This window comes from Vicugna pacos, chromosome 4, assembly GCF_048564905.1.
Source record: "Vicugna pacos chromosome 4, VicPac4, whole genome shotgun sequence".
Taxonomy (NCBI): domain Eukaryota; kingdom Metazoa; phylum Chordata; class Mammalia; order Artiodactyla; family Camelidae; genus Vicugna; species Vicugna pacos.
Window position 1 is genome coordinate 41,030,924 of NC_132990.1, and position 14,447 is coordinate 41,045,370.

At 39.8% G+C, this 14,447-nt stretch overlaps 1 long non-coding RNA gene across 2 annotated transcripts; it reads right to left on the minus strand.

Moving 5' to 3' along the window:
- Positions 1 to 408: 408 nt before the first annotated feature.
- LOC140696058 (uncharacterized) lies at positions 409 to 14,098 on the minus strand. Of its 2 annotated transcripts, XR_012072037.1 has the most exons (4): positions 13,687 to 14,098; positions 3,978 to 4,115; positions 2,762 to 2,799; positions 409 to 790 (listed from the first exon to the last, which is right to left on the minus strand). It is a non-coding gene; the product is annotated as an uncharacterized lncRNA (long non-coding RNA). The 2 variants fall into 2 exon arrangements; XR_012072036.1 differs by lacking the exon at positions 13,687 to 14,098 and having other exon boundaries at positions 3,978 to 6,990.
- Between the last annotated feature and the right edge of the window lie 349 nt (positions 14,099 to 14,447).

A 14,447-nucleotide genomic window follows, 5' to 3' on the forward strand; every position in this document is an offset into this window, starting at 1 on the left:
AGAAATGCGCCAGTGAAAGGGGACATCCAGTCATCAGCTAAAGCTGAAGTGTTGCTAAAGTTTCTAAATCGTATGCAATCTCTCGAGTTATAAATGTCAGTTGATGCAGAGCTTAGTGTAGACCAAACAAATATGCCTCTGGGCAGAGGTCAGCCCGTGGTTTGCAACCTCTGGTTTAAACCAAAATTCCAATCTAGGGGCCTGACTGGCTGCAGTAAGTCTGGCCAGATACAACTCTGCGTGGTATTAAAGGGGTCGGGGGGTGGGGGGAACAGGAGAGCTTGCTCTTCTGATACTCGATTTGACTCATATTTGACTATCCCTGCTAGAGGATATAGTAAGAGGTCAGTTGAAAAAAATGTCAAACAGTCTAAAAATGAAAACAGTTTAATGATGGCTTAAAAAAGACACTTCTGTGTTGCCCCAACTCCCAGCTTCACAGAGGCAGGTGGTTAGATAGATTTCTTGGCACTTTTTTCTGAAAGTCAGATGCACGATTTTTATGCTTTGGAGTCTTCAATGTGTTTCTTTAAATGTATGGCTTCGGTATCTGTGGCAGGTTTTTCCTTTCCCTTGGTTGTATTTAAAGAATTTCTTCTCCGGTAGTCTGCCATTGTTCTAAGTGCGGGACCATGGATTCCTATGCAGCAGATGGGGGTTGTCTGTTTGTGCACTTTTTTCCTAAGCTGCTGAAGTTCCTCCGAAGTGAACTGGCCATAGTAATCTTTGCCTCCTGCATGACTGTAAGCACGACTTCCAGTGGATGAGAAAACGCAGCTCAGTGATTGTTCTTATGGCCAAAAATAAAGCACAAGGTTACCAGAACTGAATAAACCCAGTTGAGGGAAAGCGCAGGGAATGTGCCCCACCCCCACCCCTTGCTGGGCAGCATGATCTTTATATTAAACCATCCTCTTCTTGTGGTGGCTGATGGAGGGCGCTCGCCTGCCTCTGTCACGACCAGTTGCAGACATACAACAGGTATGTCTGAATAGCTCCAGATCCCACCTCCAAGCACAGTACCGTCTGCTTCATCTGATTAACACACACACACGGAATGAAAACTACACCTACGGAAAACTGAGTATGTATTGTAGAAATGTAGAGGAAAAATAAAAATATTTTTTCAAATGTAATTACTTTTAATATATGCTTGTGGAAGGTCTAATACGATGTATGCTGTCTCTGTAATTTTTGCTGTAAATAACTGGAGACAGTGAATACACTGATTTTTCTATGTCTCTGTTTAAGCATAAGACTTTGTAACAATTTTTTTAGAAGGGGAAAAAACCAACAAAGAGCAAATATGTACTTGCTTCCTTTCTGCGTGTTATGTACTTCTCAGAAACTGGTTGCAACAGGTTAAGCACCTTGACGGGTCATTGGTGTTAAGTGTACACTTCTTTTTGTAAGACTGCTGAGAAGGGAACAGGGCTGTCAATTAAATCTGCTCCAAAGAATTTGTATTGAAGATTGGCCTAAGACCTGCAAACTCTATCTGAACTAGACAATATGAAAAAGGAAAGTTAAAAAAAAAAGTTGCCCGAGTAAGTCATCTTTCCTTGTAGCAAGTGGCTTTGTCCATATTCTTTCTGCATGGAATAGCTTAAGGAAAACAAATTCTGCTTTCCGATGAACAAAATATTTTTGTATACATTTATTTCGTATTAGTAACTTGAGGTCAGACTACTCATTCGCTGAAGCCATAACTGACCTTTACCAAATAAATGTTGTCAAGAACCTGGGGGAGGGTTGGGGAGAGGCAGAGAGGGAGGAAAATTGGAAAATTGAAGGTGTCATGAGCTGTAACAACACAGGCAGGAGCAAGTCCGATGAACCTGATGCTTTTCCTGCATCCGAAATACGACTTTAAAAGGCTAGTATTTTATGATGATCGATTTATAATAAAAAAAAAAAGATATTTAGATTTAAATGAGACTTTCCAATATTTTTGAAATCCCTGACAATACTTCCTTGCTTTTAGGATTGAGAGAAATGATTTTCATATACTTCCAACATTCAGAGATTTAATGTTTGTACCTTAGCTCCAACCTACATGTGTAAAGTGAAGAGTGGGGCTGAGTCCTTCAGCGGTGGACACTGTGTGCTGCTGGGGGCTTGGCTGTACCTGCCAACCCCACTGCACCTTGAATGTGCAGCTTGCGTCTTTTATTAGCATGCACACCATCGTTGGCAAAGCACACCAGTTGCATTGCCAGACATCTGTAAAATAAAAGTATTCACTCGAAAAAGCATAATATTGATTTTTTAAAGGAATAATGCCTCCTATAGTCACCACTGATTTTTCTGGAGCTTAATTACATTATTACATGTATTATTATTGGCCTATAGAGGCAAAAGGCAGATACAAATAAACCCAGTGACATATATAGTTTTAAATCTACAATTTTCTGATCTCTCTCTCCTTGTTTAATACATAAGCCCTAATTTCTGTGTATGTGGGTAAAACTGCAGCCTGAGTCATTTAGGAAGTAAGCATTGAGTTTTTTTTATTATAAATATACTAGAATAAAACAGCACTCCCTAACAATTAAAAAAAAGAGTTTTATATTACTTTAGAATGTAATAGGTTTTTGTCCTTATTTTATGTCCTGTAAATTATTAGTTGGATACTGTTAGCATTCCCTGATAATGCACACATGATTTCTGAATGTCTTCTGTAAATGACAATCAATGTTTATGAAGTTCCCTCCTTTAATGCTGAACAAAATTAAAAGAAGAAAAAGAAAAAAAATCTTACCTCATTGTTTTCTTTCTCCCACACAGGAAACAAGGAGGCTATGAAGAAGACAGATAGATTTAGCTTTAAAAACATTAGTTAGCTTTAAAAATATTATCCCATGGGTCCTTACCTATAGAGTTGCCCCCTTTCCAGAAAATAGTGGGTAATTTTTTTCTCGAAATTCTTGGCCTTAGTCAGAAACACTCATTGAGAAAAGACCCAGGCTTCATTCTAGCCAAACAGCTTACCAAGATGCAATTCAAAAGACAGCAACATCTCTCACAGGTAAGCAAAATAAAGCTAATAGCTCTCCTTTTCTAGAACTTTCATAAAAGGAAGCCCCAGCTAGCAGAGCCATATGCAACTCTTCTGCTATTGAGACAACTGGTAGCAGGTCTGAAATAGATGGAAGCTTTCAGATAATAGTTAATGATTAAGTCTCTGGGTCTGATTTTTTTTTTTTTGAACAAAGCATCACCAAGCTGCTCCAACAGCAAAATCAATACTCACCAACATATGCAACAATGCATAGAGTAAGCATTCAATAAATACGGTAACCACGTGTACTGGGGGCCATTCTCCTTTTGTAATTTTAGCTTCCCAACTATATACTCGCTGTCACCTCTCTGGTTTTGCCCTTCAAATCATCCTCCAGCAGAGGCACCAGATATAGACATGCTTTTTATCATTAGCAGTGAGAGGGGAAATGACCCATTGGCAAATGGCATTGGAAAAATACTCTTTCCTTTCCTTTCTCCAAAGATTTAACCAAAAGCAATAAAAGGAGCCTGAGTGGCTATTAGAGATTAGACTTAACTTCCTCGATTTTCACAGAAGACTCAGCTGGGCAGGAAACAAACAAGCAGAGAGACCAGGGAGACTAATTTGTAACGCAGATTAGACAAAAGCCTGGACTTGGCATGTCCCTCTCAAATCTCCCAGGCTGGTTTCATCAAATCACAAAGTCTCCATCAAAAAGAAGAGAATCTGGAGAACTAATTTTGTCTCAAGCTGTATCACTGCACAAGAAATTTTAGAGAAGGTACTACTTTTTAAGAAATGGAAACCTTTATAGCTGTGATCATGTGTTCCTGTTGTAGCAGGCAACACAGTGGGCCAAATGTCATCTTAGATGTCATCTTTGTCACTGGATCCTTCGCATGTAGCCAGAAGATGGGGGAAGCAAGAGAGAGCTTGCAGGATTACACAGTAGGTAGGGATGGGCCAGGCTTACCCACGTTCCACAAATCAGAATTAATCCCATTGAGACTAAGCAGAGCAAGTGTATATAGCCAAACGAATCTTCATCATATCATATCAAAATAGATGTATCTTTCACTTCTCACTCCCATTCTTCTTGAAGATAGAAAACCTTACATATGAAAAATGGAGCAATTTTAGTCTATCATGGAAGGAAATTTTTTGAGGTAATCATCTGTGTTTTTCCCTCTCTCCTTTCCCTCCTTTGGGCTCACACTCAGACCTTAGGTTCTTTGTAATTCCTTGCTTCAAGGATTTTTACAAGGTAGAAAACTAAGTCCTAGGCTTCCAAGGACCCCGCCCCAGCAGAAATCAGATGACTGAGTACACGGTGAAAAATGATGGACGATCAGTGGAGAAAGGGTAAAAGTAGGCTGGTTATGAAGGCTCTGGGATGCCTGCCTGTAAACCTTACTTTTAACTCAGTGTTTCTATGACTATGCCCTCACAGAACTGGCCACAAGCTGGATTGAATAACTGACCTATTTTTCCTTATAAATCTTTTTTTTTAAATATTGAGATTGGTTACCACTCATCTGTATTGATGACCAAGGGAAAAACATCTCTTATTCACAATCACAACTATCAGTTCCAGAAGACAGCTTTTGTTAAGTAGAAAACTCTTAGTTCTATTGAGATTTAATAGTTTTGGAGGAGAATTCAAAGTTTCCGAGGCTCTCCAGGAAGAAGGAAGTGTGCGAGGAAATAGGGGGGAAAGACACCAAGAAAGGAGCCAATGAGACCATGAAACGTTGACACTGTTGGGCCAGAGGATAGATGAGGAGAAACTCCCAGTGGCAAGATTTAAGAGCAGGGATGGTAAATGTATGGTTTTAGATTGTCTGCTGCTCATGAACAGTGTAGCTCCAGCACCATCCGCGTGACTCCTGATTTTCAATAAAGTCAACCTCAGAATAGTTTATGTGACCTTGAGAACTTAAATACCCAGAAATACACAGAGCTCTCTAGAAAATGCTTAGATTTCTTCAGTTAGATGTTAGACAGGATGTGGGATTGCGTGCTAAAGCTAGATCTTGGAGAACAAGAAAGCCCTACCCAATATTAAGCTTATACTGGAACTTAATCACTGACGAAATAACATTTAAAAGAAAATTATTTATTAAATTATTTTATGACTAATCTGAATATTTGATAATAATTATTATTTTTCTATGAGGAGCAATACGACTCTCAGGAACTCTAACACCTGAACACATCTGATGAGCGTGAAGTAAGAGTCTTTCTGAGACTCTCCTGTTCTTCACTTGGGAAATGGTTCATGGAACTCAATCTTGCAGAAACCAGAGGGTATTTCCTCCAAGGCTCCACCTGTCTCTTGGAGAGACAGTGCCCCTGTAGGCAAAGTCCATGGCAAGGTCTATGCCAGTTTGCCTGATTGCCCTTTGTTCATGAGCACAGCTCTACCTGCATTGGAACTAAATTGCAAAGTCTCACCAGCTGGTGAGACAGCTTTGGCCTATAATTCACTTCCTGGCTCCTGGTTCTTGTGCCTGATGAATGCAAATCCCCAAGCTTCTCATTCTGAATGGTGCCTTTAGTAAAGCTTGGGTCTCACAGTAAATCATCAACCCATAATCCTGCCTTCAGCTGGAATAAAATGTGTCCCTCAGATTTCCCAGTCTGGAGACTCTTGCCAGGACAACAAAGGCCTGCCAGGTGGTTGGGGCTCAAGCAAGCGTCTGCTCAGCTTCATGTTTGACCAAAATCACCACTGGGACACATGTATTCTGCAGATATGCTGTCAGAATCAGCAGGAGGGAAAAGCCCCTAACATCTGTCTTTAAAAGGAATCTTATGTTGTAATTCATTTCCAAACAAGTAATTTCCACATATCCACTCTGTCCCTGGGCACAGGATCTCATATCCTTTTTGAAAAAGGCGTAGATAATTGAAAAGGAAATATGTGGTGAAGGTGGCCAAGTCAGGTATCAAATCAAATTAACATACTCATTGGACACCCACTCTAATAATGAAGACGAACCATTATATCTTGCAATGTCTTTCACATATATTCTTCGTCTGAGCATCAAAACAGCCTACTGAGGATAAAACAGGTATTACAGATTAATATTGGTAAGCAGTTACCTCCCAAATTCAGCTATGGAATATACTTTTCTACCATAAAATGAAGTAAACTATAATTGAGAAATATAAGGAAGACCTTCAGATCTTAATATTACCAGAGATTCAAGATTAAGGCCATTCATCAAGTTATTAAAATAAATTATATACCACTAAAATAAATCATGTCACCTTACATTATTACCGTGGTAATATTACCCCTCTTTACCTACATCTGCAGTGCCAAGAAAAATGCTTCTTAAAAGTTACAAACCGAGCTTCACACCTAACAAGTTTGGGTTCAAATAAATATTATATAAAAATAGATTAAAGGAGAAGCATTTAAAGCTTTACTAATAGCTGCCAAAAAGACATTCCTAATAAAACTCTAAGCAGCATATGAATAGAAGGAAACGAAGTACACCTGATAAAGAGAAGTAGATCATCAGTGAAAATACTAGGGGAGAAAAGAACCAAAATCATCTTTATATTTAAACAATATAATTGTATATCTAGAAAATACAAAAGACTATTTTCAAAAATCAATTCATAAAGGTAAGTTCACTAGATGGCTACATGGATGATAAACAGGCAACGATCTACATTTTGAAATACTGTATCAGCAAGAAATTAAGTGGAAAATATCTCATTCACTACAGTAACAATACTACAAAGTTCCAGTGAACAATTTAACAGTAGAAGTACACAACCCATGTGAACAAAATTATAAACTCTTACTATAAGGCAGAGAAAAGAAACTCAGCACACTGCATTTCTAGAGAAAAGGGAGAAAAGAAGCAATAGAAATCATAATATGTATAAAGTATATGATAAAATGCCCCCAAAATAAGTTTATACATACTAATACTTTATAACCAATATGTTATTTCCCCTTTTTAAAAGTAGAGGCATGGATCAGCTTTCTCATAAAAAAATATACAAATTGACATTGATGCAATTTGACACAGGGAAATTGAAAATAAATGAAAAAAAGTACTGTACATAAATGATAACAAAAAGATTTTTGAGGATGTCAAACTAGTAGTCAGATGAAAAAGAATGCAAGAAAATTATAGTATGGACTACTTAGTATTTTTTAAAGTTACAAATTCACCTAGAAGATTCAACAGTCATCTACTTTTTTATGAACCTAACAATGTGGTTTTGAAATATATAAAGCGAAATTTGTTAGAATTCCAAGGAGAAATTGAAAAAGCCACAGTGGACAAAAATCACACAGGTCTCAGATCCTAGAAGATTAAATAGACTGTTTTCAAGAAAACCTAGAGAAGATTTTAATAACACAGTTAACAAGTTTGACCTCAGATAAATTTTACTATGTACCCAATAAACAAAGAATTCACATTATTTGCAAACACATGGAACATTCATAAAAATTTTCCTTTTAAATGTGAGTTCCAACGAACTAAACTGATTTGATACCTCACCATTGGACTAAATCTGCAGTTTGAAAAACACTGGCTTAAAGGAGAAATAAGTAGTGTGCAAAAAAAAAAAGATATTTAACATTAATAGGCACCAGGGAAATACAAATTAAAACTATAAGGTACCACTACATATACTATTCCATCTAGCAATAAAAAGAATGAACAACTTATACACACATCACATGGATAAATCTCAAAAATATGTTGAGTGAAGCAAGTCAGACACAAAAGGATGATTCCATTTATAAAAAGTTGAAGAACAGGCAAAAGATAATCTACAGTTATAGAAATCAGTGTCATGGGAGGGGCTGGAGGCTGACTGGAAAGAAGCATGAGAAAACTTTCTGGGGTGATGGAAATGTTCTGTCTCGATCTGGATGATGGTTGTATGAGTACATGCATTTGTCAAAATTCATCAGTCTGTATGCTTAAGATTTGTGCCTTTGACTATATATAAATTATACATCAATAAAGGAATATTAGCATTTTTTAAAAGGCTAAATAAGATCTAACCATCAAAGAGCAAGAAGGGAAAGAAGACTCCAAGCACAAATGGCAGCATAGTAAAGGCAAGAGGAAGTGTAAGGCAAAGAATACCGAGAGCTGCATCTGGAGAAGCAGAGGGCACTTGCATGGCACATCTGGACGTTTGGACATTATCTATCTAGATTTAAATATCTGCTCTTTCCAAAATGCCTCGCTGTCATCACATTTTTTGAAAAAACATAAAAGCATGTGACAATCCTGCAAGGTATTTAGTTTCATCCAAACTGCATGCAGGAATCAGGAGGATCAATACGAAGTTTATTGCAATAATTCAGGTGAGCAATGACGGTGCTGAAGATCGGTGAGACGTGACCCTGTTCTAAATTTATTTTGCAGACCCAGCTGAGAGGATTTGTGAATAAACTGCACATGGGGTGAAACAAATAAGAGGAATCAAGGATGACTCCAAAATTTAGGGCCTTAGCAACCAAAAGGTGGCGTTGCATTAACTGAAATGTGTGAGATTGTGGGAGGATACCAGGCTCTCAGGTATTAAATTGACTGAGATGTCTGCTAGACTGCAAGTCTACAGTCAATGCCAAGCAAGCATGTGGACATAAGAAAATGATATTCCAGGGAGGTTTCGTTTAAATATGCATATGTGTGTGTGTGTGTTCATCTTATATAAATGGGATCATTTTTTCCATACTGTTTTAATAACACTTAGATTTGCTTACAGATCCAAAATGAATGGCTGAAGCGATCAATCAATCAGCGTACATTACAAAGAGAGAAGTCTGGATAAAGTTTTAATAATAGGGATCGCTAAGTGGTCAGATAGTGGGTGACTTGCACATTCTTCTGGGTTCTTTACTGCAGTTTTTGAATTTTTTTTTACAATGAGCATTGGCTCATCCTTCCACATACAATAACACTATTTCCAAAGGATATTAGAGGAAAACTCCTTTTACACGTAGAAAATCTTGAAAATGAATATGTTCTCCGACACAGAAAGTATGCAATAACTAAGCCTTAGCACTGTCTTCTGTTTCACACAGAGCTAAAATGTGTATGTAGTGACATGAGTTTTAAACGTTGTGAATAACTTGATTTCAGGGCATTTTGACTGGACCAGATGCCCTCTTGTTACACGGATGATGCTAGTTGAACTTAAGCCTGTATGTGGAGTCGGAGTATATGTCGTGCGTGTGTGAGAGCTTATACGAGCGTGCGTGTCTGCAGTCTGTACTGGGACTTGGCAGGTGCCTTCCACAGCAGCGCTATAAGGCTCCTTGCAAAAGAACCCTGCCTTTTAATGAGTTTACCATTAAAAAAAAAAAATTGGGACACTGCCTGGTTCCACAGTGTTAAATGAAAATAACATTCAGAGTTGAGTTAATCTGATTGCATGGGATCTATTTTCCCCCTTGCTGCAAATCAGAGCAGTTTTCAGCTAACAAGAATGGGTGCCCTACTTGAACGGGCAGCGGGTACTGCTGCTAGTCAGAGCGGCACTTAGCATGGCATTGCCATCATTACATCCCCAGTTTCGAGGCAATGAAACTCCAGGAGCGGCGAAGTCAAATCAGTTCAATTGTCTGATTGTTCATACTCATAAAGTGGGGAAGCTGGCAGGGGTCCGGCATAAAATTTGGAGTTCTGCACTGGAGCTCCTTTAAGGTAATTCATTGCCCTCTGCAGTAGCTTAAATCAGAAGGGCCAGCATGGTCACAGTAAATGCAGCTCCCCACACTGCTTGAGAGCAATATCGCAGATAGCCGGCTGCTATGCCAGATGTCAAAGGTGCACTAAAAGCACTTGTTTTTGATCTACCCCATTCCCGAGAAGTACAATGGATGGGCCTTTAAGCACTGCCATAAAAAAAGATTGTGATTAATGAAGCAGCACAACTTAATAAACCAAGTTGACTCCCGCTTCCTTCTCCTAGGCATTTTCACTGTCCACAAAGCAGTTCTTTTACTTAGCAGCAGGGACATGTAAAATGTTAATCATCAATCTGTGGGCCATTAAAGAAGTTGCTTTCCCTTTCTCAACTTGAAAACCAAGGGGGAAAGATAATAGGTTTGGTTAACAGAGCCGTTCACATAATGGGGATGTGCGGAAGAAAGCTTTGATGGATTCCGCGTGGGAGCCCTGAGCACTAATCCATCCTGCTCTCGGGACCATGGGTTCAAATCCTGGCCGGGCTGGGAGGCTCAGGATGGAGGCTGGGGTGAGTGTCCTGATCTGGCTGGACCAGGGGGAGGTTACTGTACCTGAGTGAGGTCCAGAATGAAATAAGAAGGCCCGGAAGCTTTCTGTGTCAGAAGAGCCGGACAAGGGCTCTATGACCTACTGCCTGATCTTATCTGGCCTTCTTTCTTCCAGAACAGAGGACACAGCAGCCTCTCCAGGTGGGCAAGCGGCCGTGAGGGGAGTCTGGGCAATGGAATCAGCCCTTGCCCGGAGAGCAAGTTTGCAGCTAGTTTTCCAACTTTATCTGTTGGAATCAAAGGTGTATCAGTCAGAGACAGATAAATTTTTACTCATAATTTAGGAATTGTTTTTGGCAGGGGCAGGAGTCAGAGACACAAGGATCAGGCAGATTGCCCACAAGTTTTGATACAGTTAATCAGTTAATACTGAAAGGAAAAAAGAAACTACTAGAAGATGGTGTCAGGACATTTTGAAATGTCCATGGTTGGGAAAGTTGATGCTAAAAATAAGAACAGTTCACCAAATTTCTTATCACTCCTTTAGGTAAACTCTTGGTCTTGCCTTGCCTTGGTTAAAGAAAGCTTAGACTGCACCGTGTTCAGAGCAAGCATGAGGAGATGCCTCCTGCTCCCAGGAAGAGTGTGTGCCTGATAACCCCAGTGAGAGGAGGGCTAGGAGTCCAGGGCATTTTGAGAAATTCTGTCTGGTTGGCAAAAGGCTACTTCCCTGCTAGGCCCTTTACCCTTCAGACTGAGAAAACTTCCATCACCCACATCAAAGGCAATGATGATCTTAATGGTGAGATGAAGTGAATTTGGAAGGGGTTGATGGTATGCTCAATTAAAGTCCTTCCCAAAAAAAACCTTTAGAGCCAATTCTATTGGTTATAATCACTCACCAAACTGTTAAGTTCCTGTGGGCAGGGTCTACATCATATTCAGTCTTCTAAGGCCAAGCAGTTTATACTCTAGTGGATGATAATAAACGTTTGCTGAATTAATTAATTAACCCAGAACTGGTGACATTCAAAACATTTCCTAGCTTCCCTAGCCTGCATAAAAACTTATTCCTTAAAATTGCATGAAAGGCTTTTAACAAATTTACCCATTCTTCTCAGCTTTATCTCATGCTACCTCCTACCTTATCCCAGGATATGCCTTAGGTCTAGCTGTACAACTGTCCACCACTCCCCAGACCTCTCTCCCAGCTGCTGTTCCCTCCACCGGGTAAGCTCCGTGTCATTCTCTGTGACGCCTTCCCTTTCCTCCTGAGAGAGGGAGTCCCTCTTTCACTTGAATTCAAAAGCATTTTGCAAATGCCTCAATTGTAGCCTCTGGTGCGATGAGGTTATTTTACATGTCTGCCTTCACCTCGACCTGTGAGTGCCCACCTCGCTAATCTTAAGCACAGTGCCTGGCAAATGCTGGGCACTTAACGAATGTTAGTTAAGTCAATAAATCAATGACTGAACCAATACAGTAATGGAGCAGCCACTGAGGAGTTACAAAAAAAAAAAAACCCATACGTTCTGACCAGTCCACCAATGCCGTCAGCCACGGTTCTTAGGGGGCTTAAAAATGAGCAGATCATAAATTTTCACAATAGCACTCTAGAAATGTCTTCGGTTTTAAAATTTGATAAAGTGAAATATTTCATGAAAAAATTTTCAATTCCCCACCCACTGCCCTTCAAGAAATGGTCCAAGATGACTCTAAAAAAATCATTTTCAAGCTTATGAATCCAAGCTTTAAAGTCAGAACACCATTTAAGGTCTTCTATTTTATGGGAAAAGTACATAATAATTAACTCTCTTCATAAAATTTAGTTAATTCCCATCTCTCATGTATATCCAAGTTTTCCACCTCCATCTTAGCTCTTGCCATGGTGAAAATATACAGTGATTATGGCCATTCAGTGTAGGAAATGAATTAACCTTCTCCACAGGACTCTCATTTGTATAGTATATTAATCGGCTCCTTATGTAAATTTCTCCTCTTACCTCACTGCTTATATGACTACTAGCTGGTTGTATGCAACTTAGAAATGAGGGCAAGAAATGTTTGATTTCACATGGTGTTGCTTAGAGGGATGGTGAGGAGGGAAATGGGTGGAGGTCAAGCAGTGAGAAGAAAGTCACAATGGACATATTTTATAGCTGTCACTAAACCAACAGTGCTCAATAAAGCCAACCCTCATTCCAACTAGATTTTACCTTTTGCATGCAATAGGTTTTGCTACTATAAGTAAATTGTGGGAAAACAAAAGGGAATATATCTGACGAAAATTTTGATGATGTCTGGTGCAAGAAGTTACGGAGTGTTAGTCAAAAGAGTGCCATGCCCTAAATAAGAACTTCGTATTAACCGTTTCTGTAGAAAGAAAAAACCCACTTTGCAAAGCCATACCAAACAACACTCCACCTTCCAGAGCCACACTCAATCCAACAAACAATTGGACCCAAATAAATAATCCCTAGTTTGACATATTTTTAGCCATCCATCAAACCCCTCTTTCTCTTTTCCTTGGATGCACTGCTAGACTGTGGTTCCTACCCTCTTTTGCAGGTTAAGTATGACCTTATGATCGAGTCCTAGCTGACAGCATATGACCAAAAGCTTGTGTGCCGCTTCTAGGGCTGGCCCATAAAACCCCCATGTGTTTTCCTCCCTTTCCTGTTATTTTGCCCTTGGCACCCATCTGCTAAAGACAGCAGAAGCACTGTCAGCCTGAGTCCCAGAAAGACTGTATGGAGTGGAGAACTCAACTACTCACCACAGACTGCCCTGGAGTGTTAAGTAAGTGAGAAATAAATGTCTATTGTGTCAAGTCATCACATTGCTGTGCCTGTTTATTGTTGTTGCTCAGAGTCCCCTAGTATAGAACCATTTCAGTTCTGGCATGCTAGGATCAATGTCAGGAACGTTAGTCTTTTGTTTGAAAAGAGAAGCAGATGGGGGAGGCTATGCCTGTGTAGGGCAGAGAGTATATGGGAAATCTCTGTACCTTTTGTTTAATTTTACTGCGAACCTAAAATTGGTCTTTTTAAAAAATCTATTTTTTAAAAAGAGAGAGAATCATCTCCAGCTCCACTGATCTTGGGCTAGTGATTGCTTTGGTGATAAAATGAGAGTATAATAAATAATAATTATTAACAATTTCCCAGCATGCCTACTGTGTGCCAGACACCTCAATAAGTGCTCTGTGTACATGATCTCTAATTCGTTCATTCTCAGACTAATCCTGCTTGGAAGACATTAGGTTACAGAGATGAATTTGCTCCACAACACTTAGGTGCAAGAAATGGCTTATCACCTTATTTCTCTAAATCTAGATAGAGGTCTACTCTCCCTAAAATGATAAAAGAATGCATCTCAGTCATATTTTGGGATTCTAAAACATGTAGGAACAAAAGTAGTTTGGGTGCTTGGAAAACAGGGAAGGGCTCCTAACCTTGGCCATCGGGCCCACAAGCCCACGTCATCCATTCTCAGGCAGGTAGCTCAATCTGACACACGACCGGCATGGATATGCGTTGCTCCCTGTGACTTCTCAGGTCACAGCTCTCAGTCAGTCCTCCTGACACCCATGAACTAGCCCTTCACAAGCCCCAGGCCTCTGACCCAAACGCCATCATCTTCCCTGTCTCCAGGAAGGCGTCTCCCTTCTCTTTTCTCAGAGTAGGCTTCCTCTGCCTCCTCAACTTCAACTTCCAGCCCCCATCAGTTCTCCAGAAGTCTTGGTGAGAGGCTGTCCTACTGGGACCTTGCAAGTTCTGCAGTAAGCCATTAACAGCCTGAGGCCAGGGCATCTACCTCCCTTCTTGGGATGGAGAACAGAAAGAAGACAAGTCAGTATACTAGCAGATTACCCACCATACTCAGATGATAAGCTGGGTTCAGAGAGGTTAATCACGCTGCCCCAGATAACAAGTTATTCAGTGGCAGAGCTTCAGTTCAAACGTAAACCCATCCGGTCCAGGGTTTAGAGAATTTTCTACCATTCCATGTAGGCCCTTCTGAGAAAATTCAAGGCACGCCACAAGCCTAAGAGGCTTTTTATGACAATAGGAAATAATCATAAATCATCCTAAATAAAATAAAATATTTCAAAGATCCATTGAAATCCAAGTCTTTTCACTTGAAATGGTCACTCAAGCCTGGTATTCAAATAACTACTTTCTGCTTATACAAATACACACACACACACACACA